The 21,506-nt window shown below is 50.1% G+C and overlaps 1 protein-coding gene and 1 long non-coding RNA gene across 4 annotated transcripts in view; one reads left to right on the forward strand and one right to left on the reverse strand.

The window, feature by feature from the left end:
- The window catches only part of NEDD4L (NEDD4 like E3 ubiquitin protein ligase), a 340,580-nt gene that overhangs the window by 197,255 nt on the left and 121,819 nt on the right, over positions 1 to 21,506 (reverse strand). The window contains exon 1 of one of the 3 annotated variants that reach the window (XM_082699471.1): positions 2,071 to 2,201. The exons of the other annotated variants lie outside the window; for them this stretch is intronic. The gene's annotated coding sequence lies outside the window, so the exon portion shown is untranslated. Of the gene's footprint in view, positions 1 to 2,070; positions 2,202 to 21,506 lie in introns of those variants that run through there. 3 annotated transcript variants of the gene reach the window in all.
- On the forward strand, positions 10,468 to 16,335 carry LOC309848206. Its single transcript, XR_014302897.1, has 2 exons — positions 10,468 to 10,729; positions 14,564 to 16,335. It is a non-coding gene; the product is annotated as an uncharacterized lncRNA (long non-coding RNA).

Below are 21,506 nucleotides of genomic sequence, written 5' to 3' on the forward strand. Positions count from 1 at the left end.
CGAGTGAAACTGTGAGCAGCTCCCTAGAAGAGGCTCCGCACAAGGCTCTGGACGGGTCTCTGACCTCCAGAGCCCCCAGCGCATGGCGCTCCCTTCCATGCAGTGTCTCTGGTTCTGCCTCATCTGGCTCTCGCCAGGCTCACTCTCCACGCCCCGAGCGCGGCCACCCCCAGGGAAAGAGCACACACAGAGCGCGAACCGGCTGTGCCTAGTTTCTACAGGTGGGCAGATGGTTGGCAGAGAATAAACCACAGGGGAGGACCAGGGTGTTCAGCCTGTGTGGTACTAACCAAGCTAAATGTTAATCGTGGCATAGGATCATTTACATTAAAGATCATTAACCAGGCGCTTGGGCCTCTTGGCAAAGAATGAGAGTTCACAAGCTGAAAAAAATGCATTTAGATAAAGTCCCAGACTCTTGTTGCCAAACACAGCGTCTGGGTCATTTCAGGAGAAGGGCACCTCAATGGCACAGAAGGAACAGAACCAAACAGGGGCATCTGGCGCAGGGTGGGGGCGTACTTCTTTCCTTCTAGAATGTTCTCCACCCATAGCTGCAGTCAATTCTCTGTGGTTTATTTTCTGTTCTTCCTTATCCCTTATGAGGTGTAACTGTCACCTCACAAGCAAGGAGTTTACAGGTAAGGAATTCTAAACAGGTACGGCGTGCAGACTTCGTGTCTCCAATTTTCCATTTCTTGGTGGAAACCTCATCTTTTAAGGTGACGGTTTAGACTCCATGATTGCGAGCCACATACAAAAAGAATGGTGTGTCCCTCTTCATTAAGCGGCTCTGCCTTTTCTCCCACACCCAAGGACCCAATACCACTCAATTCTCACGCAAAACCAGAAGTCACATTCAAGAAAACAGGGTCAGAAGTTCAATTTCACACATTACAGACAGTCATGGTTTTGAGGACTTCTGACAAGTGTTCTTTCTGACATGCTTTAGGCTTCCTCCCGCGCACACCCTCCTCCACAGCCCAGAGATCAGCAGCCCCACTGCCATCCTCTGTCTGAGGCAGCCTGACAGTTTCTTCTTGTTATGGACTCACCCAAAGACAGCACGCACTGCCGCCCTGCTTCTCCATTCCAGTATTACATAAGTCAATCTACCTCCAATTATGTATTCACCATAAAGCATTATTTGTGACCGATGTAGAAAGAGAGAAAGAGAAAAGAGAGAAAGTAGAACTACACTAATTCTTGCTAGTGAGATTAACCTGAAATGGACAGACAACGGACTCCCGGGGATTAATTTCTATACGTATTTTTAATGACGCTGAACAGGAGCACTCTTTTAACTTAGAGTCCAGAAAATCTCAGTGCCGGTTTTATTTTCTCTATAAGGTAATACAGGCTTGTGTATGTGGGCAATGGAAAATGTGGGGAAGAGATGATCAGGCGCCTGATTTATAATTCTGAAAAGTTCAGAGCAAAATCATTTAATCTGCATAAACACAAGCAAAAACTAAAGTTAGGAGAGTCATTTGACTCCTTGTCAAGCATTTCCTGTAAGGGTTATAAAACAAATGAGAGAGGTGTCTGCAGCCCAGGAGGCAACTCTGAGACAACAGAGAGGTTCGCCTGCCCCTCCCTGACCCAGCCAACTGCCTGTGCAACGGTCACACTGCACTTCACAATGAAGTCGAAAAAGAAAATGTTTTAAGTGGAAGATCTATCCTCAGTTCACCTGGAGTTTGGTACCAAATTTCCTAACTCTGCATGACAGATCCCTCAACTGTGTCTATTTCTGACATTTCAGGAACACAGTGATGACAAATGCAGTAATTTATGCATAAAAGGGCATGGGGGGAGGGCAGAAGAACAGTATCTATAATGGTTTTCCAGAACACTGAAAGAAAAACAGGTCTCAAACCAGATGAAATTAAAATGTTTCACTGTATATACTTTGATTTCTGCAGCATGCAAATTATGTTTAACTGACACAAAACAGATCAAATAATTCCCCCAATTCTGACACAATTTAGATTAAAGCTAACAAATCCATCGTAAGAGAACGTTCTCCTGATGTTAAGCAAGGAATACAGAACCCTTTGGGGTGCTTACCAGACCCTGGGCAGGAAGACCTCCTTTTAAAGAGGAGAGACAGAGAGAGGCTGGTCTAGATGCAGACGGTTGTCTGTTTCCCCTAACAACAGCAGCTGCGAGGAGAAATCCTGGTCTCTGCCGGTTCCCCCTGTCGACAGGTGATCAGCAGCCTGGAGCAGAGGCACCGTGCTCTGCGGGAGGTGTTTCCCGGGGAGGGTTCTGCAGCAGCTACCGCCCAGGTAGGGCCCCACTGAAAGCCACCCACCCAGGAGAGCCACCCACCCAGGACGCCCTCGAGCCGAACCGGTTGGTGCTGTGCCGAAGCCTGTCTGGGCTGGAAGCTGCTGCTGATGTCTGTGCCTGGATTGAATCTGAGGCAGCAGAATCAAATCCGCTCATCTGAGGCAGCAGAACCAATGGCTACAAGAGGAACTTTGTGGATTCAAGAGACACAAAACACGAGACAGGGTCTCACAACACGGCCCCCGCAACAGAACATGGGGAAAGGGAGCAGCTGACTTCCACGAAGAAGTGCGCACAGCCGGCTGAGCCGAGCCGAGGCGATCCTGGGACTCCAGGAACCCTAAGGCACACAGAATGTCCCTTTTTGAAAATTAATGGCATTTTCCCCTACATGTTCATGCCAATTCTGAAAGGAAGGACATTCAAGGAAATACGGAAATCCTGGATACTAGTGTTTAAATAATTGCTCAGTTGGCCTCCTCTGTGAGGAAGGAGATCCTGGGCGGCAGAAACCAGCAGTTCAGGTCCGCGGGACTGAGCACCATCCGCATTCAGATACCCGCCCCAAAAGCTTGTGGCTCTAGCAGTCCTGTCCTAGATCAACCACAGCGACCCCTTTGACCTCCCCTCAATTTAAAAACCGATCCAACACATATCCAACAGCAAAACATGTTCCTCCTACTTTCTATTTTAACCCATGTCTCCAACAGGTTAGGGAGGCCGATGTAAAAATCATTCTAGCATCCGAAGGTCTGAGCTAGATCACTGTATATGAACTTGGATCTCAAGTCAGAGGAGGTTTCTGACCCAAATTCCTTGTAATGTCCCACTTCAGGGCCAAGAACATGCACACACCCACTTCTAAGAGTCATAAACGTTGCAGGAAAAAAATAGGCACTTAACTCAGCCAGAAGTCTTTTTCGTTAATGCTTCCTTTTTAAAGGCAATGATTTCTTAAAATGGAATTCAGAGGCTGCTTAGGATACTACTCTCTGATAGGACTGACAATGGCCCGAACCCCCCCACCTCCCCATCAATGTTATGCTTCTAGAGACCTTTGATGGGAGGGGGAGTCCCAGAGTCCGGTGGGGCCAAGGAGCTGCCGTCACCATCTGGTGGTGGCTCTGTCACAGTGCAGGCACGAGCCCCACACCATCCTTCCAGAGGCAGCAGCAGGTGGGCATTCCTGCTTTGCTGACTTGTGGCCACTCAGGGACAATCCTGGTTCTTTCTTCCCCAGCACATCATCCTCCCCACCTTCCTCCTTCTCCACGGACTTCTGAACAGGCTACTCATTACAAAGGGGAGGTCAAAAGTTCTGTTCTTCCCTCTCACTTCTGTCTCCCATCCAACTTGCGCCTGGTGATTTGGTTACAAAGAATAAAGTCCCCAAGACAGAGAAAAGAGAAGCAAAGAGACAGTATGTTCCACGTAACAGCCAAGGGCTGCCTGGAAAAGATGAGGCAGGCAACTCTACCACGGAAAGGAGCCAGCTGAAGACCCAGGACAGAATGAAAAAGAAGCAGGCTTTGAGCTGGTCCCTGGCCAGTGAGCAAGACTCAGGTGGGTTCAGGGAAGTTGTTCTGTGTGGCGGGAGGGCAGAATGGGATGGAAAAATCAGGTCACAAAGAGTGGCCAATCAAGTAACACCTGAAAGAGTGCTCCTAACCCCTTCACTCCTCCAAAGACTTCATCAATCTCTGGGGGAATATATTTAGGTCCAGGAGGCTCCCAAAAGCAGGTGACCACCTCAGGAAAAATGTGCCAGAGGAAGTGAGGGCCACGGAGAAGACACTGCAAAACTCACCTTTAAAAGGCATCACTGGGATATGTCCCCAAAGGGTATTAGGGATTCCTAAGCAAGTGCCGGGAAGACAGTACATACAGGTTTCACGGGCAGCTGAGAAAGGCCTGGGTGACCAGATGTGTCACAGCTGGCAAAGCCTCCTTCTATGTAGCAGCAGCTGCTTGGGGGAGAAAAGAAGATGCCTCCTTTCCTTACTCCTGCAGAAAGGAACTTTCAGGACTTTATCATACATCAAATGTCCTTCCTGTTTTTTTTTTTTTTAAAGATTTTATTTATTTATTTGACAGAGAGAAATCACAATAGATGGAGAGGCAGGCAGAGAGAGAGAGAGGGAAGCAGGCTCTCCGCTGAGCAGAGAGCCCGAAGCGGGACTCGATCCCAGGACTCTGAGATCATGACCCGAGCCGAAGGCAGTGGCTTAACCCACTGAGCCACCCAGGCGCCCCCCCTGTTTTTACCCACATCATCTGGACAGGTTATCTGCAGCAATCACGAAGTTAACTACCTAGCCAGAATGTAGCTTTGTCTTCTACAGGCGCACCTCAGAGACATTCCAGGTTCATTCCACACTGCCACAGTAAGGCAAGTGTCAAAATAAAGGGAATCAAATGAATTTTTTGGTTTCTCAGTGCATATACAAGTTCTGTTTACACTATACCATAGTCCATTAGGTATGTACAATAAAAAAAATATATATGCACATACCTTAAGTTAAAAATACTTTATTGAAGGACACCTGGGTGGCTCAGTCCATTAAGCATCTGCCTTCAGCTCAGATCACGATCCCGGGGTCCTGGGATTGAGTCCCGAGCCGGGCTCCCTACTCAGCGGGGAGTCTGCTTCTCCCTCTGCCTCTGGCTTGTGTTCTCTGTTGCTTACTAATAATTAAATTCCTCAAAATATTTTTTAAAAAATACTTTACTGCTAGGAAGTGCTAACGATCATCTAAGCTTTCAGGGAGTCATAACCATGGCTCACAGATCACCATAACAAATGTAGTAAAGAATGAGTCTCAAGCATTGGGAGAATGACCAAGACATTGACACAGAGATACACAGTGACCAAATGCTGTTGGAAAAACAGCACCAACAGCCTGGCCTGGTACCAGGGTCATTAAGAACCTTCACTTAGTATTAAGCAGCAATATCTGTAAAGCACAATAAAGCAAGATATGCCTGTATTACACTAATTCAGGAGGTCTATTACAGTGTTTCTTCCAATCAAATGTACACTCTCATACATAAAGTAACTCACCAGTATTACAATTAGCTCTTTCCTAAACGTTTCCATTTGTAATAACTGGCAGAAAGATAAAATGAGATAAAACGCTTTGATCAAGAAATACAGTCCACATGGGGCACCTGGGTGGCTCAGCAGGTTAAGCCTCTGCCTTCGGCTTAGGTCATGATCTCAGGGTCCTGGGATCGAGCCCGGTGTCAGGCTCTCTGCTCTGCAGGGAGCCTGCTTCCCCCTCTCTCTGCCCACCTCTCTGCCTACTTGTGATCTCTGTCAAATAAATAGAGTCAAGAAATTAAGAAAGAAAGAAAGTCAGTCAGTCAATCCACATATCCCCCCCCCATGACACTGCTGTTGCTCTCCTGTGAGCCGCTTTACTTTAGAAACCCCGCTAACTGTCCCAGGCACGCCCCCCAAGGCCCCACAAGCCACACTGCGCTGTGTTTGAACAGGACAGTATCCAACTTAAATACTGATTCATTAAAACAGTCAGAGATGAAGCACGCGGGCAGGGAGACAAATCCGTGCACTAGCGCATCAGCCCTAAGTATCTGGAAATCGATGCCCCAAGTTCAGGGGCCGCGCCGAGCCCAAGTTAGCTGCTGATGACAAATTCCTGGAGGCCCCGGACCCCGTGTTCTCTGGCTCCCGGCACGCCACCTTAGACACAAGGAGACAGCTACTAAGTTCCAGTGAAAGGCAGATGCAAGCCCCTGGGAGCTGCATCCCCACAAACGAACCCAATGAAGAGCCCGGAGCTTCGCGTTCGGCCAGGCAGGACACGAACGACCCGGAGCGCGTCAGGGCAGCCCAGGGAAAACCATTCGGGCGGGCGGTCCAGTGTCAAAGGGCTGATATGAATCATTTCGGCCGGAGTCCGGAGACCTGCAAACCTACCGTAAGGATGCCAGGAATACCTTCTTCGCTTGATTTAAGGCACCCTAGCATCTTTACCTTCCTGAAATCAGCAAGAGGCTCATAGGAAAGTAGTAGAGGAACGTTGCCCGCCCTGTTCCCCTCTTGCTGTTCTGTCAACGGGCACCTGACTTGCTGTCCGCAGGGCTGAGGACTGGGAATCACCTGGGATCCTGAGCACGAACTCAATCTCTTGATCCTAGGATGGTCGTACGTAAGCTCCAGTCCCTTGTCCTGCAGTCTCACGATCCAGGCTCACATGTTTAGGAACCTGGGCTTAAAAACCCAGCTCAGATGCTGTCTCATCAGCAAGCCGCTTCCATGTATCAAGCACCCCATGTTGGGGCTTCTGGGATGAAGGGTCGACCTCCCCTGACTATCCAGGTCTTCTTTTCTTGAAGCCTCAACACTTGTCATCCATGCACACGATTCAGCACTTAGCTTGTACACCAAGTTCTAGATTCTCCTAATCGTTTTTTTTTTTTTTTTTAAGATTTTATTTATTTACTTGACAGAGAGGAAGAGATCACAAGTAGGCAGAGAGGCAGGCAGAGGGGGAGGGGGAAACAGGCTCCCCGCTGAGCAGAGAGCCCAATGTGGAGCTGGATCCCAGGACCCTGAGATCACAACCTGAGCCGAAGGCAGAGGCTTAACCCACTGAGCCACCCAGGTGCCCCCTAATTGTTGTTTTTTTTTTTTTTTAAAGACTGTATTTATTTATTAAAATGAGCGAGCAAGAGAGAGAACACAGTGCAGGGAGAGGGAGAAGCAGGCTCGCCGCCTGAGCAAAGAGCCCGATGCAGGGCTCGATCCCAGGACCCCAGGATCATGACCAGAGCCGAAGGCAGACGCTTAACCAACAGAGCCACTCAGGCGCTCCTAATGTAATTGATTTCTAATGAGCCCATCTCACCAATAAACCTTTAAGCTCCAGAGTCAAGGCCATTGTCTTCCTTAGTCATTTACCAATTATCCTGGAGCCAGTCTTCTGACCAACTCAGCTGGGGCTGCCAAACCTAAGCAAGCAAAAACAGAGTCTGAACTCGGAAAAGCAGCCACCATCACAGGGCCTTTGGGCTCAAAGTCTGACTTCCTTTAACACCATCCTGAACAAGCTTCATTATTTAGCTTCCCATTGCAAAGATCAAGCTTCTCACCTTCCATAAAGTGCAGTGAACTGTACTGTGGCTTCTGCTAGAAAAATCCAAACATACAAGGAAAAGAGAAAAGTACTCACTGATAGAAATGGCAATCAAAAACCTCAGCCATGGTAATTATCAGCAGTCCACTCAGCAACTGGGTTTGTCAGATTAAGCTCTTTTTATCATTGCTTTAATTCTCTTGAGGAGCCATGAAGATGGGATTTAAACCACAGGGTAAAAGGTCTCTGGTGAAGTTCGAAACACAGGATCTCACACTAAAGAGGCAATTCTATTTATTTTTTTATTTATTTTAAAGATTTTACTTATTTATTTGACAGACAGAGATCCCAAGCAGGCAGAGAGGCAAGCAGAGAGAAAGGGAGGAAGCAGGCTCCCTGCTTAGCAGAGAGCTCAATGTGGGGCTCAATTCCAGGACCCTGAGACCATGACCTGAGCGGAAGGCAGAAGCTTTAACCCACTGAGCCACCCAGGCGCCCAAGAGGCAAAATTTTATTTGCTTAAACTGAAGCTTTCCCAATGTTTACAAAAGCAATGTAGATTCTTTACAGGGCAATTACACACAAACACACACACACATACACACACAAAGGAAATGAACACCCAGGACTCCCCTTCTCTAACACTATTAACACGTCAGCATGTTCCTACCCTTTCAGATCACCCGTATTTTTGTTTATGTGCAGGTTTCTTACAAAAAGATGGGAACAAATAATACAAGTCAGTCTGAAACAGTTTTTCATTGGATAGGTTTCCACTGTCCTCACATACCTTCATCATTTTTAATTAAGGTTTCGTACTGTTCCATCTCAGGTATCTACTACAAATGGACTCAGTCTGGCTGTCTGAACTCCACGTTTGAACATTATGATAAACACTGCTTCGCAGGGGCCAAGGGAAGGCTGCGCCCAAATATACTGCTCTGACATGAAGATCATTTTGAGTCACAAAGCAATGAAGGGGCCCTTGGGGGCGCTCAGTCAGCGAAGCGTCAGCCTTCGGCTCAGGGCATGGTCCCAGGGTCCTGGCACTGAGCTCTGCACTGGGCTCCCTGCTCAGTGGGGAGTTTGCTTCTGCCTCTCCCTCTGCTGCTCCCTGCCCCCTTGTGTGGTCTCTCTCTCTCTCTCTCTAAAATAAATAAAATCTTGAAAAATAAATTCAGAAATCTTGAAAATAGATTCAGAAAAGCTCTTTACCTCCCCCTACAACTACCTAGAAAGAATTTAGGGAGAGGACCTGCTCCAGGAAGAACGGGGTCATCATACACAACCACATTACTCTGTGACCTGGGTTGGTTTGGGGGACAGGGAGCAACCTAACAAGGCCTGTTTGATCAAATCCTCCATGTCCCATGGTTTCTGAGAGGTCCAGCAAACATTGTTTTTCCTCTCCCTGTGAATGGCAGTCCCTCCCTTTGAAGTCCCAGAACCCCACCCCCAGCCCCTTCTTAGCTCAGAAGGACACATACACCTCATAGTGCCCATCTTTGGAATTTCCATGTCTGTGTGAATTCCCCTTACTTACCCTACTAAATTTAATTTTCTTCTCCTAATCTGTCTTATGTCAGCTTGATTTTCAGTCTGGCTAGCAGGACCCTGGCTAGAAGGCAACAGGACGTTCTGGCTCCCCAACAGCTTCGTCTATAGCAATTTAATTCTTTGGATATATATGTAAAATATAAATATTTTATAGTATATCTACTACACATATATATCCTTAGGATATACATATAAGGATATATACATATAAGGATATAATACACACCTAACTTTTCTTAGAAGGAGCTCCTACTGAAGTATGTTAGCTACGTCATCAGGCACACACATTTTTCTTTCAATATATTGTTAACAATAATATACTTACTACAGAAAATTTAGAAAATATAAAAAACAACAACAAAAAAACTGGTAATCCTTCCACCCCGATATGATGTTAACATTTTACTGTGAGCCCATTTCAAGCACTTCTATGTGTGTATGTCCTCCTTTGTCCCAATTTTAGAAAAATTTTGCCTAAAGCAACACTTGGTTGGTTTTATTGCGAGTTTTAATTTTAAGAGAGTTCCATATGAAAATATTCAATTTACCTACTTAAATTTAATAGCATGAATCAAAACTTTTATTCAGGAAGTCCTCCTGTGGACCAGAAGACCGCCAACGTCAAAGCAGGTTAATAAACACTTTATCTGTTGTCTTCCCGAGGGCCGTGGCCCAAGACGCCGTATTTCAGGCTGCCCTGAGGACCCATGGGCTAGAGAAGATTCTACATGCAGAAGGGGGAAAGAGGTCTACGTGCTTGCAAGCAGTTCTTCAAACATTTGAATGCCCCAAGGTACCATCTAGTTTTAAAATTACGGTTTCCTGGCTTCCTGATTTCCACACAAACATGCGAAAGATCCTTAGGTCATCTTAATACACTTCTATCATTATCTGATTGTTCCAAAATATTGCCCGCATGCCTGCTGAACTGGTTTTCTGGTTCTTCTTGTTCCTGAGATCCTCTGAGGCCACCTGAGAGGGTCACAGAAGGCTGACAGTCACCTCCTGAAGCTTGAGTGCACACTACGAAATTAAGGACACTTCAGTTCTCCAGTGTGGCCCATATGGAGACACAAGGAGGAAGAAAGGAAGGACAAAGGTGGGAAAAACAAAACAAACAAACAAACAAACAAACCAGGGAAAGACCAAGAGGAGAGACATCTCAACTGCCCCCCCCCCCCACTGCCCCAGGAGGGCGGGCTTCACTCTTTAAGATTACTGCCTTCAAGGTCACACAGTTGCTACTAGTTGTTGGGCTGGCAGGAAGGGCGACTAAAGATGGCGAAAGTTCCCGCCACAAGACCTGAGCTCGGACAGGAGAACAAAGGCCCAAGCAGGAATCTGAGACCCCCGCTCCAGGCTCCTGTGGACCAATGGGATCCCGATGAGCGGCGGGATATCCAAATAAGGGAAACTTGCCAAAAGACCCCTGAGCTTTCCCCAAAACCCCTTAAAAGCCCCCTCCTCTCTGCCTTGGGCGCGACTTCCGCCACTCTGGAAAGCAGAGTGGCGGAACCTCGCCCGAGGGTGCCCACCTCCTCCCGGCGCAACTTTCCTGGCTCCCCTTCTCCTGAGCCCTGAAACTTCGCCGGAGAGTGTTTTTAATCAATCTTGCCTTGCACCCACTTTGCCTGGTGTTGTGTTTATCTCACCGGAAAAAACTTTACATTTGGTGCCGGCACCCGGGAAGGAGATTGAGCCCCCACACAGTGGGGAGGCTCTCTCCTTTCCCTGGCCGAACCGGACCTGCCTTTCCGAACGCCACTTCCGAAGCTGTGGTGAGTTTCCCCGATTCCGCGCCTCCTTCTGGAAAGCCCTGCCCTAATCGCTGCCGCGTCAGGGTGGACCCCGCTGGTCACCAGGTGACCTCCGTGACTCCGAGAGGCTGGGAGACGTCCTAACCTCTATGGCAGTCGACACAGTTTTTCCGCAACCTCGACACAGTTTTTCCGCAACCCAGTGGTGGACGAGGGGACGCCTTCCTCCAGCCCTCGGGTTACCCGGCAACAAATCGTGGGGACCTCCCAATCCAAATTCGACCCTAAAACATCCCGGGGGTGTTTTAGGCCTGCTGGCCAATCTTAAAACCCTGGAACTGGACCAGGACCTGCAAAAACGACGTTACTGTACTGTCGCTTGGCCACAATACCGATTAGACAATCAGTCCCAATGGCCTCCGGAAGGCACGTTTAACTATCAGACTTTCATGGACCTAAATAACCTCGGCAGACACCAAAGCAGATGGGCCAAGGTCCCTTATGTCCAGCTTTCTGGACTCTGCACTCTCGCCCCTTCCTCTGCTCTCCCTGCTCCACCTTTCAGGTCCTCTTGGCCCGCTCCCCTCCCCCTACCCTGCCACCCACTGCTCCCAAAGACTCGGACCTCTCCTCCCCGTCTCCTCTCTGAACCCCCGGAGAGCTTCACCCACCCACTGACAAGAGGGCCTCTGGTTCCTCCTCCTCCTCACCGCGATCCTTCACCCCAAGGTCCCTTAAATTCAGGATTTCTGAACCGGCGCTCCTCCCCCTCCCCACTCCTATCCGAACTCCTGACAAATTTATCCGCAGTAAACCGGAAACTCCAATCAAAGTTTACTGAAGGTCAAATAGGCTCTTGTTATTTGTTAAAATCTGCAGCAAAGAGATGACTAGAACTGCTGGTTAATTGTGTGTCTCGGAGTTTTAATGGGTCATTCTTAAGGTAGCATTCAAAGTCTTTGGTAACCTTTAACCGAATGGGATAAAATACCCGAGCGCTGGTCCCTGAACTAGGTTTACGCTTTTGAAATCTGTTGGTAAACACCTTTTGTGCTTAATTGAATTCTGTTGTAATAGCCGCAGGGCTACTGTTTGAGCTAGATCCTTCCGTAAAGAATGGAAGGGGAGACTGATCACCTCCCATTAGCCAGGGATACCCAAAGGGGAGAATGTCCAATCTGTTTGAATCTGAAGAGTGCCTGACTGCGTGAATGTGTCTGTGTGGCTCCAGCCGCACTAGGGCTCTAAAGCCCCCCGCTGAGTTAGTCTGCCCCCCAAGGGAGGTTGCTGGAGTTGAGTAAGTTTGAGTTCATGCGCCCTTCTCTCTACAGGACCTTTCCCAAATTGAGAAACGTTTGGGCTCCTTTTCGGCCAGTTCTGATAACTATATTAAAGAATTCTAATATCTGGCACAAGCCTATGACCTCACCTGGCATGATTTACATGTGGTCCAGACCACCACCCTCACCACAGAGAGGGAACGCATCCAGGCTGCTGCCCGGGAGCACGCGGATCAGGTCCAGCTCACTGATGCTGGAGCCCGGGCGGTCCCAGCTGTAGAACCAGGTTGGGATTATCAGGATGGCCAAGATGGCCACTGGCGCCGCGACCGCATGGTCCAGTGTCTCATAGCAGGCATGTGGCCAGCCTCTAATAAGGCCGTTAATTACGACAAGATTAGGGATATTGTCCAGGCCCCTACGACAACCCCACCATGTTTCTTAACCAGTTGACCTAACCTTTAACCCAGTACACTCGCTTGGACCCTGCCTCTCCTGCGGGGGCCACGGTACTGGCTACTCATTTTATCTCTCAATCGGCACCGGATATACAGAGAAAGTTAAAGAAGGCTGAGGAGGACCCTCAGACCCCCATTTCTGACTTGGTGAAAATGGCATTTAAGGTCTTTAATTCCCGTGAGGAGGCGGCTGAGCTTAAACGACAAGCCATATTCCAGCAAAAGGTTCAGTTGCAGACCCAAGCCTTGGTAGCAGCCCTGCGGCCGGCCTGCTCCAGGAGCCAGCAGAGAGGGGCAACCAATCGCACCCCGCCGGGGGGCCTGTTTCAAATGCGGGGCCAAGGGACATTGGGCTCGCCAGTGCCCCAATCTAAAGCCGCCAACTCGGCCTTGCCCTCAATGCCATTTGATGGGCCACTGGAAATCCGAATGCCCTAACCTCGGGGTATCTTCGGCGCCTCAATGTGGGGGACCCCCCGAGATAATAAGTCTGGCCTTTCAACTGCTTGGATTGGAGGACGACTGACGAAGCCCAAACTCAGCCACCCCTCTCACCCAGGCCGAGCCCAGGGTTACGCTCCAGGTAGTGGGTAAGTCCATCTCTTTTTTGCTGGACACGGGGGCTACCTACTCTGTTCTGCCTTCCTACTCGGGACTTACTTGAACCTCACCAATTACTGTTACGGGGATCGATGGGACCTCCTCCAATCCTAGGGTGACCCTTCCCCTTACCTGTAGCCTGGATGGGTTTCCCTTCCCCCACTCGTTCCTATGATTCCTTCCTGCCTGGTCCCTCTACTGGGTAGGGACATTCTCCAGAAAACTAAGGGCAACTATCTGCCTCTCCCCTTCCTCCCCTCTATCCACCTCAACCCGTCTCATCCTACACCTCTCCACTCCCTCGACCCTCACTCCAGATGACCTACCTACTGTAGACCCTCAGGTGTGGGACACCTCAGAACCCATCATTGCTTCCCACCTTACCCCGGTGAAAGTACAGCTTAAGGATAACTCTAAGTTTCCCTCAAGCTCAGTTCCCTATTTCCTTAGCCCACCGCCAGGGCCTGAAACTATCATAGAACGGCTTTAACGTCAGGGACTCCTGATCCCCATCATTTCCCCCTGTAACACCCCATCCTCCCAGTACGCAAGCCCTCAAGGGCTTATCGACTGGTACAAGACCTTAGGCTTATCAACGAGGTCGTGGTCCCCCTCCACCCAGTCGTTCCTAACCCTACAGTCTCGCGTTCCCCCAAACACCTCTCACTTTACTGTACTGGAGCTAAAGGACGCTTTTTTCACCGTCCCCTTGCACCCTGATTCCTATTTTCTTTTTGCCTTCACCTGGGAGGATCCTGACATGTATGCTTCTGGACAATTAACTTGGACTGTTCTACCCCAGGGGTTCAGGGACAGCCCTCACATTTTCGGCCAGGCCTACAGACTTAACAGCAGTGCGTCCTTAAGGCCAGTACTCTACTACATATGTGGATGACCTCCTCCTCTGTAGCCCCTCCCTCTCGGTCTCCCAAGACGACACCTCCACCCTACTTAGCTTTCTGGGGGCCAAGGGATATCAAGTACCCCCCTCTAAGGCCCTCAACATGACCTTAGGGCAGCCCATCACGGTCTACTCTCCTGCCAACTCACAGAGCTTCTTAGCCACCGATACCTGGCCCATCTGACTCCTCGTCCCCAGCTATTCCATCTGCTATTCCTAGAGAACCCGCATCTCTCTCTCTCTACCTCCCCCCGCTTAAACCCTGCAACTTTACTGCCTATACCCTTGCCAGATAAGGGGTGGATCTACATCCAGGACAGGATTGCCCTGCCAGGCAATCTGGTGCACACCTTGATCACTGACATCCACCAATCCCTCCATAGTGGCCCATAGGCTCTCCACTAATTTCTTCAGCCATTGTTCTATCATCCTTCCTTATCTAAGGTAATCGAAGTTGTCCACAGGGCTTGCAAAACCTGTTCCACCGTGAATTCACAAGGAGTCACAAGGAGGAATCCGCAGACCAGGGCCTAACCAACAGCTCCGAGGTCATCAGCCGGGGGAAGACTGACACCTGGACTTCACTCCCATGCCTCGCCATAAAATACATTCACAGGCTGGATCGAAGCATACCTCATGGCCCGGGAAACAGCGGACGTAGTGGCTACAATACTCATCGAGCGCATCATCCCGAGGTTGGGATTGCCCCGGACCCTCCAGTCGGACAACGGACCTGCCTTCATCTCCAGTGTAACCCAACAGGTAGCTGAGAGCCTCAACATAACCTGGAAACTTCACATCCCATACCACCCACAGTCATCGGTAAGGTAGAAAAGGCCAACGGGCTGCTCAAAGCCCAACTCACCAAACCTACTCTAGAAACCCGTCTTTCCTGGCCTACACTTCTGCCTATGGCTCTCACCAGACTCCTGGCTATGCCCCGCGGGTCTTCAGGCTTAAGCCCATTTGAATTACTATACTGCCGGCCCTTTCTTAGAAATCATAGCCCTCCAGCCATTTCCCCGCCTCTTTTATCCTATCTACCTTACCTCACTCTATGTCCTGGGGATACCCCTCCCTATTGACTGGCCACTCCCCAACTTCAGGGCCACAAATAATACGGTCCATATGGGCCCCATGGGGGAAACATACATACTATTAATGTGTCCTCCCTTACCACCGCAGCTGCCATATCACTAATTCCTCCCTCCTGTACTGTACTCCCTCGGGAATATTTCTCTTGTGCCCTCAGGGAATCTATCGCTGCCTGACCACTAACGACTCCCTGGGCTGTATATTCATCCTACTATCTCCTTCTACCACCATCTACTCTGAATCCCAGCTGCTGTCCATCCTATTTCCCCAACACCATGGAGGAAGGGCTGCCTTCCTCCCATTCATAACAGGGGCAGGAATAGCCACAGGGGTGGCAACTGGAACAGCGGGGATAGGAACCTCCATAGACTTTTTTCTTACAAACTCTCCCAAGCCCTGAATGATGACACGGAACGGGTTGCTGACTCCCTCACAGCCCTACAGACACAAGTCACCAGCCTGGCAGCCTTAGCTCTACAGAACCGACGGGCCTTAGACCTTCTGACCGCCGAAAAAGGGGGGACCTGCCTATTATTAAATGAAGAATGTTGTTACTTTGTTAACCAATCATATAGTTACCTCCAGGATCAAAGAACTCAGGGATCGGATCCAAGCACAGTGGCGAGACACATCCTCCTGGGGCCTGGACCCCTACAACTGGGTAACCTGGCTGCTCCCTCTGGCGGGACCTGTATGCATAATCCTCCTCCTAATCTCAGTTGCTCCCTGTCTTTTCCGGTACTTGTAGGGTCGCCTACAAGAACTTGCCCGAGTATCTGTCAATCAACTCCTCCTCCAGCCCTACTCTCGCCTGCCCACTTCCGACTACCCCCATGACGACGCCCCCTGTCAGCAGGAAGTAGCCAGAACCCAGTCGACGCCCCTGACAACATTATATTAAGCAAAAGGTCGGAATGTTGGGCTGGCAGGAAGGGCTACTAAAGATGGCGAAAGTTCCCGCCACAAGACCTGAGCTCGGACAGGAGAACAAAGGCCCAAGCAGGAATCTGAGACCCCAGCTCCGGGCTCCTGTGGACCAATGGGACCCCGATGAGCGGCGGGATATCCAAATAAGGGAAACTTGCCAAAAGACCCCTGAGCTTTCCCCAAAACCCCTTAAAAGCCCCCCCCCTCCCTGCCTTGGGCGCGACTTCCGCCACTCTGGAAAGCAGAGTGGCGGAACCTCACCCGAGGGTGCCCACCTCCTCCCGGCGCAACTTTCCTGGCTCCCCTTCTCCTGAGCCCTGAAACTTCGCCGGAGAGCGTTTTTAATAAATCTTGCCTTGCACCCACTTTGCCTGGTGTTGTGTTTATCTCGCCGGAAAAAACTTTACACTAGTTACAACCTATGGGCTCACGGAAAGAAAAGAGCCAAAATCCAGGGCTACAGAGATGACCCCAGGCTAACCAGAATGTGGTCAAGGCCCACATAACCCCATTTTTTATACAGTTTTGCCAGGAACTCGATAGCTGCTGGTAATGGTCAGGTGTACCTGTGCTGAACCTGGCCAGCCAGGAGCAGGGGCCAAAATTCAAACCAGTCCAGCTGACAGGTTCCTGGGGGCAGATGGAAAGTTCCAAGACCTACCGATTCATACTTTCACCCAAGGCTCACTGCTAGGAAGTCGCACCCCTACCCCCCCACCTCCCACCCCCACCCCCACCCCCCGGAGCTGTATAATTTCAAGGACTCCTGTGTGAAGGTCAAACCTGTCATTTGAGTTTTGGTCAGAATGGAGAGATGTACCCCCCAGAGCATTCCAGGACTTGGGGGGGGGGGGGCAAGTTCAGGTGGGGAACAAGCCAGAGGGTGCTGAACTTTTAAAGACAAAGGATCCTGGTGCCTTTCAAACAGCAGGCCAGGCTGGTAGAGAGAAAGGCTTTAGAAAGTCTAAAAATAGGTACTTGCGGCAGAAAGGTTTCTTTCTAGAGCAATTTTAAAGATTCCCAGGAGGTGTCAGGTGTTGAGTAAATATCAGAGGAGGATAAAGGCTCTCTGAGCTGAGCTGCTGGGGAATTGCAAAGCCTGTGAGAGGGATTTCTTTGCTTTTGCCTGGCACCCCAGACAGGTGAAATAAGTCTTTTGTTCCCCTCCCTGCTGTATGACAAAGGGGCCTGGAAGAGAAGGTCAAGGCTTGGATCGGATGCAGGAGAACGGTGCAGAAAAATAACTCAAATAACTCGGGCTTCTATCTGGGCGCAGGAAGAACCCTGCAACTGTTTCCATCAGGAAGACAATGAATGAACGAAGCCCCTGAAATACCAACAATAAATAGAGGTTTGCAGTAAGTCCAGATGAGTTATCCATCCTACAGACCTAACTAAGTATGCATGAACTCAACTTCCATTCAAAACTAGGTGCTGGAGACCAGTGGGCTTATACCTGCCCGGAACTGTGACGTTGCTGGGAAGGTGAAGAGAGGCCTGGGGGACGGGACCACCAGCACTGGGCTGGTGAGGGTTCTGGGGCTGGAGTCCGGGAGTTCCCCCGGGTCGCTGGAGCACACACCAGGCCACACACAGGAGGCAGAAGCCCTAATGCGGCCTCTGTCTGCAGCTCAGAGGCCCAACATGATTCTAATGTACAGCCTGGCTTGAGAACACTGGTTCCAGGGGCTCCGAGCGCAGAAGTCCTAGGTGTCAACTTTGACTTGTATCTCTTTTCCCCTGGCAGGTTAATGAGGAGAGGGAGAGAGACGGTGCGCCCCGCAGGGTGGCCCGCACACGGAACCTGGGGCGCAACTCCAGCTGGACCACGCACCCGCAGCAAACGCATCTTTGCCCCACTCCATTCTGAACAACCAGCTCACTGCCAAGGGCCTGTCTTTGCCTCAGAAGACGCTGCTCTCCCTGGCTTAAATGGGAGCAGCAGAGCTGCAGCCCAGAGAGAAAGCAGACCCCACACAGAGCCCTGATTCGCAGCAACGTGGCCACCAGGACGGAGCGGCCCCTTCCTGGTCTCTCTGCCATGAGCTCAGACCACAGACGAAGGAATCCCATTGTGAGAGGGAGGGACTGAAGGTTTTCTGCCTGGTTAACGTGGCTTCCAGAACAGAAGTTCTGTCTGCTTTTCCACAAGGAAAACCGCATTTAATCCTCCCTGAGTACCACCAACACGGATTTCTATCTCAAGTGTCTGGCAATTTGATTTGTATAGTTAATCTTACAAAATACAGAAGAGAACACAAAAATCTCAGGACATGTGGGAAGGAAAACCAAAGGGGGTCCTACTTTCCACGCCATTCGTCTACTATGAAAAACGTTAAGTAAAATGCTCATACAGAACAAAGGGTACTGAACTCAAATCTTTATCCCATCATTTTTAGATTTTAAGTTTCTTTGTTAACTCTTCTGATTTACAAGAACCCTAACAAAAGACAAAAAGATGGGTTTCTCCTAACTCCCCTTCTGTGGCTCCCACTGTTGGTGCATCTCTACCTGCTGATTCTGCCCAGAAGCTTTGCTCCCGCCCCCTCCCCCACCTCCCTGTCTGGTGGAGCAACTTTCCTGGGGAATGAGTGCAGAAAGCCAATGCTCCAAGATGAGCACAAACCCAAGTTCCCCCGGGGTTTCCGCAGGTCCCTCTGGAGTCCCCTCACGGGAAGCCAACAACCGCTGACAACGGAGACCCCAGTCAGAGGCGGCGAATGGAGTGCTTTCTAGAGCCATCAAGGCACTGTGCCTGTCCTTCCTATGTGAAGTCCTGGCCACCGTCTGCTGCGTCCATTCTTTCCAAGCCTGTGTCAGCCATCAGCCTCCCACACGGAGGTCATCCTGGCGGTGTGCAGACCTCTCAGCCTGTAAGTGAAGCACCAGGATTCAGAATCTTTCACGATGCCAACATCCCAGGGACCTGCTTCATTTTCTGGTGGTGCGAGCTGCTCCTTCCAGTGGGGGGGTGGGGGGAGTGGGGGGGGCGCGGTCAACACTGCAGCCCAGCAGAACCTCACTGGCAAGAGCTTCCCTTACGGGCAGGGGGCGCAGGGTTCTGCCAACAACCTTGGGTCCATCTCCAGCTCTGGCACCTCAGACAAAGCGCTGAACCTTTCTGACCCATGGTGCTCCTCGCCTGGAAAATGCAAATCATGCGGACATGGACAAAGATCTACTGGGGAACCCCAACTGCAGAAAGGCAGGCAGGAGGGGCTGTGAGTCACAGAGCCCAGGCCTGTTCTATCATATAAATGAGAGGACTACTCCACGATCGGTCAACATACGGAACATTCCGTTCCCCTGCTTCCAGGTCAGAGATGACCCAATGAAAGGCAAGCCCCAAACTTTGCCAGAGCCGCCCTTCTCTAAACTGGGAATGAAAACCCAGCTAGAATAAAACCAGTAGAAAAAAGCAACCAAGGGGAGAGGGAAGGCGGAGGAGCAGAACCAATGCTGCTGTCCCAACACAGGATCCTGCGGGCGTGATGAGCACTTCTGTGCAGTCCTCATCTTTTCTGACTGCCTCAAGAGGGGATGCATGGGGGGCTCCTGGGGGACTCTGTTGTTATGTGTCTGCCTTTGGCTCAGGTCATGATCCCAGGGTCCTGGGATGGAGCCCCACATCGGGCTCTCTGCTCAGCGGGGAGCCTGCTTCTCCCTTCCAGCTCCCCCTGTTTGTCTTCCCTCTCTCACTCTCTCGCATAAATAAAATCTTAAAAAAAAAGAAAGATAGATAGATAGAGGGATACACGGACAGAGTTGCAAATGCTGGTCTCAGTGTAACAGTCACTGGTCATTTTTTTTTTTAAGATTTATTTATTTACTTACTGACAGACAAAGTTCAGAAGTAGGCAGAGAGGCAGGCAGAGAGAGGAGGAAGCAGGCTCCTTGCTGAGCAGAGAGCCTGATGCAGGGCTCGATCCTAGGACCCTGAGATCATGACCTGAGCTGAAGGCAAAGGCTTTAACCCACTGAGCCACCCAGGTGCCCCATGGCATTGGTCATTCTGAGAAGCGCTCCCATATTGGGAATACTTCCCCAGCTAGAGGCTCCACCGGTTACATATCCTCCAACAGGGACAGCTCGTCACTTCCTCACTCTGCTGCCAACATACTCTGCGATCAAATCTTCCTGCCACTGCAGCAGAGCTGACCCACAGTGTTCTGTCAATTCCCTGTGCCTCATGCAGTGATTCAGTATCTCCACCCGGGCTCGGGGCCCCCAGGATCTGTGTGCTTCTGTCTACCACCACCTATGTTGGTCCAGGATCACTAATTGACTCCATATGCTGCTGAAGTTTGATTTTTTGACAACAGGGTATTTGACAATGGTACTCGGTTGGGTTAACTGTGGTTTCTCTTCCTACCGTGAGATGAGCTGCCACTGTATGTGTGGCTGTCACGGACACTCCCTTCTCTGACCTGCCTGTACCCTCTGATCATTTTTCAATTAGATTACTAGTCTCTTTAGTGATTTGTAGATCATTACCTAGTAAGCAGATTAGCTCTCTCTGGAACAGAAACTGGCCTTATTTCCCCCAGTTTGCCTCCCTTTTAACTTCATGGCCCCTCCTTTTTTTTGGCCATGCATACATTTTTTTTTTTTTTAAAGACAAATTCATCAACCTGGTGATTTATAATTTCTCTCATTTTTTGTTGAGATGAGACCATAAATTCAAAAAAAATTCTTGAGGTTTGTGGACATTGTTAGCTTTTAAATATTTTTAAGTTTCTTTCTTTCTTTTTCCCAGTAATCTCTACACCCAGTGGAGAGCTCAAACTCATGACCTCTGGGATCAACAGTCACACGCTCCTCTGGCTGAGCCATCCAGGAGCCCTGTTGTGTGTTAATTGTGGGAAAGGTACTGTTCCTTTTGAAACCTGGTTGCAGGGACCCCTGCTCACTCCGAGCTCAGGAGCAGAAGACTCCCAGGGAAGCGAGTCTCACCCGGGCCACTGATGCGTGTCATCTCGCCCCTCGGTCTTAGCACAGTCAAGGCCGCCTGCCGTTTCAGTGGCATCTAGCGAAACCTGTGCTCCTTGCTGAACTGCACCCCCACACCGACCTCTACTACAGGGGCTGGAGATCCAGGGCCATCATCAGGGACCATCGCTGATGGGAATTACTGGAGCCACACAAACCGCAAGCGAACACAGCACACAACCCTGTCTCCCTGGCGGGGTGCCCTGCTGCTCTAGGAGAAAGGTGAGCAGGGCTCAGCAAAACAACGACACCTCCTCGTACCCAAAACAAACAAACAAAACAAGACTCCATGAAAAGCATTTCTGGAATACACTACATTACTCCATCAGGGAAACTCTGAAAACTGACTCGCCCTTCTTGGAAACTTCTTGGGCCGCCGCCTCACGACCCAACAAGCCCCGGAGACGATGCTGGCTACACTGCCAGCAAGGCCTCAGCCCCACATTCACCACCCTCCTGGAAGGCTTCTAGTGCACAGCAAAGGGCAGGAAAGCCCTGAGAGAGGGGGAGACCGCTATGAAACCTTGGGACCACCTTCTTGCGAGAGT

Source organism: Mustela nivalis (genome assembly GCF_964662115.1).
Source record: "Mustela nivalis genome assembly, chromosome: 14".
Classification (NCBI taxonomy): Eukaryota; Metazoa; Chordata; class Mammalia; order Carnivora; family Mustelidae; genus Mustela; species Mustela nivalis.